Raw genomic sequence first — 3,634 nt, 5'->3', positions numbered from 1 at the left:
TCTAAATTTTTGTCTTTATTATTATTATAAAGATTATAACTTTTGGATGGTTTGCATGGAGAGTGTTCTCCTCTAAAACTTGCAAATAATTTCATTAAAAAAAATGTAATTAGTCTTGATATATTAAGTGAGAGTTTTGATTATCGACTAAGAGGTCTTGAATTTGAAGCTTATGTATGTGATGTATATGCATTTATCTTAATTGGCTCAAAGTCTAAAAAAATTATTAGCATAGGAATTATGTGTAACTCAATTTATTTGGTTTGTCTTGATATAGAAGTCACTCTTATGTACTCGTAGATAATTTTTCTCTACATATTAGCATAATGAATGATAATAATAATAAGATGAACACTATCTAGAGATTTTAGCACAATTATTAAGATGAATAAATTTAAAAGCATGAAAGCACTACAGGAAAATCATCTATTTCCGACAGATTTTCAGTGAATTTCCGTTATTACCGACGGATTTTCAGTGAATTTCCGACGGATGCGATGAAACATTTCTGGCAGATTTTCCGACAAATTTTTCTGTAGTGAGAAAAGCTAATTTATAGAGAAAATGAGATAATAATTTGTATATGATTTGGTCACTAACAAAGCCTAGCCTATGTCTTCATTTACTTCCCTTCCCCAACCTATGATTTTAATCAACCAAGTTAGCTTCCACAAGCTCTCTCTTTAATGGCCAAGAAACTTTATATTGCATAGTCCTCTTGAGTGAGTGTAACCCAAACATTAATTTTTTAAGGATTTAGATAACTCTCTATGTGGTAAAAGATGCGACCTAAAAATTAATTTAGATGTAGTTTTTAGATCATCTTAACTATCCCTCATTGAGATAAAGTATGGCCGATTTAAAATGATATTCTTTATTAATATTTATCTTAAGAGAACTATTAATTATAGTTTAAAAATGAATGAAGGATGAACTTATGAGACTATTTCTAAAGAATAATTCATGCGGACGAAAGCAATTATTGAGCCTAAAATGTAATTGCTTTATTATTTTTAATCTTTTATAAAATTTGAATGTTAGTGAAAAAAATATATAAATTTACATTCATTCATAAAACTAATCGCTCAGATAAACCTCCATCGAATTATACAGATGCCTTATCTTTAAAGCATAGTATATAAGAGTTTAAACCACTAAAATAAAATTTTGATAATATATTTGTTAAACACCAAAAAATATAGTATTAAATTAAAGAAATGAACCCAACAATATTCATATGTATGATTTTAATTAAATGAAGAATTACATATAAATCATCAAAATTATATGTATTTATAAAGAATTTAATTAAAAAATAAATTGGGTTTGAGCTTGCAATAAACTTTATCAATTTAATAACAAATATTTACAAATAGAGGCATAAGAATAATGATATTATAAATAAAAAAGAGTATAAAAAGAATGTTTCTTTGGAGATGTAATAAATTAAGCAATTAAATAAAAACTTTAGTCTGTTAGGCAAAATCAAAAAGTTGAGATGGCCGAGTTGGTCTAAGGCGCCAGATTAAGGTTCTGGTCCGAAAGGGCGTGGGTTCAAATCCCACTCTCAACATATCAAGTTTATTTTTAATAAATTGAATTTATTCTTTATAGTGAGTGATTCTTTTTATTTCTTTTATATTTTTTATTAAATTTATTCTAATAATTATTACATTTTTTTCATAATAAATGAGCGAACACGAAAGTTAACTCAAAATCTAACATAAATAATTAATTAATTAAGTTTAAGCTCAAGCTAAATTAATGTAGTGTAAATAACTAAATATACATAATTAGCTTAATAATGAAATATCATGAGCAAAAAAATTACTAATAAAAGAAATTATTAACTAAAGAAAAGCATAGTATCTTCTTTAAAAAATAATAAGTAAAAGAATAATATTTAATTTTTTTTAAAGTGTTATTTAAAGTTTGAAATTAAAAAGTATGAAATATGATTAGCATAAGATTGAACTATGATTAGCAAATCCCACGCCTAACAAACTTTTGTTATTCTATTAAAAAGCGTGAAGCATGATTAATATGATTAGTGAAAGATTGAAAAATGATTAGCAAATCTCACTCTCAACTAACTTTTATTAGTATTATTATTACAAAGCATGGAATATGATTAGCAAAAGATTTTTTTTTTCATGTTGAGATCACTTTCTTAGCAAATTTTTTTTTCTATTTCAACCCTTTTTCCAGGCATGATGTTTAAATAAAATTATATAAAAAATTATGTTTTTAGGAAATTAATTTTGAAAAATAATAGTATATAAATTTTTAGGGGTATTTAAGGAAAAAGTATGACACAACTTATCTTGTTTTATTTGTTCGGAGTAGGGGCGAGTCGAGTTTTGACACTATCGAGCTTAGCTCGTTAGTTAGAAACGAGCCCGAGCTCAAAAGGCGAGCTCGAGCAAGCTAGCAAGCCTCGACAGTTGTTCGTGTCGTCTCGCCCACGAAACTTTCCTGCCTGCGACACTTCTGCCGGCGAAATTCCTACCCGCGAAACTTTGCCCGGGATTTCTTGCCCGCAAAAATTACCACCTGCGTAAATTCCTACCCGAGAAAAATCCTGTCTGCAAAAAATCCTACCCATAGAAATGCATGCTCGCAATTTTCGTTTGCGAGCTGCTATATGAGCTCGCGAGTCGAGCGGTGTCTTATTCGAACTCAAGCACGATAAACTGTCAAGCTCGAAATCCTATTCGAGCTCGACTCGTTGAGCATGTTAACTAGTCGAGCCCGAACTGGCTCGAGAGTCAGCTTGACTCAGTTACACCCCTAATTGGGAACTTTGATTACAAACCAAGAGGTTTTGGGCTCAAAAGCTTGCGTATGTGATGTGTGCATGAGTTTGTCGTAACAGCTCAAATACCCCCAAAAAAGTAAAGTGTGAAATATGATAAGCAAATGATAGTAAAATTTCTTGTTTAATATAACAAAATAACATGACTATAACACAATATGCTTAATGGGCAATTAGAAATGACAATGCTAAGATTATTAGTTGGGATAATGAATTATGTTCAAGAGCTTGTTATCCTATAAATGATCGAACTAATCGAAATCATCTCTTAGATTAACCCATCGAAACGATCGGATTTGCTTATAAGTTGACCCATTAGAACTACTTAGGTGCTTATTCTCAATCATCTCAACCACCAATTGGATAGTTTGCTTTCATCCACAATGACACTTATCTACTAAGATGAGAAATGCTATGGGTGGTTAAGTCTTGCCAACTTGGATGGCATGCCAAGCAACTCATCATTCCTCAAATGCTCTCTAAGAGTTTTAGCTTTGTCTTCTTGTCTTTTGTTATCATTCTCGTATCCCCTTAATTATAGTCGTAACGAGAAAATTAGTCCACTACTAAATGGAAGTTGGTGAAGATTGTCGAACAACGCTATATTATGTTAGTACTAGAAAACTGCTTTAAGAAGCAGTAAGAAAGCTATCATACATGAAACCTAAAGTTTGGTTTGGAACAATTTTTTAGTATTTTTTTTTAATTAAAATTTTATGTACTAGAAAGCTGCTTCGTAAAGCAGTAAGAAAACTGTCACAAATGAAGCCTAAGCATTCTAGTTCACACAACTACTCTGATTAAGATAGAGATGCAATA

General features: G+C 30.0%; 1 non-coding gene across 1 annotated transcript; it reads left to right on the top strand.

Moving 5' to 3' along the window:
- Positions 1-1,492: 1,492 nt before the first annotated feature.
- On the top strand, positions 1,493-1,573 carry TRNAL-AAG. The gene has a single exon. It is a non-coding gene; the product is annotated as a tRNA-Leu (tRNA).
- The last annotated feature ends 2,061 nt before the right edge of the window (positions 1,574-3,634 follow it).

This window comes from Dendrobium catenatum, unplaced genomic scaffold (genome assembly GCF_001605985.2).
Source record: "Dendrobium catenatum unplaced genomic scaffold, ASM160598v2 fragScaff_scaffold_157, whole genome shotgun sequence".
Lineage (NCBI taxonomy): Eukaryota > Viridiplantae > Streptophyta > Magnoliopsida > Asparagales > Orchidaceae > Dendrobium > Dendrobium catenatum.
This window is presented reverse-complemented; position numbering and strand designations above follow the sequence as displayed.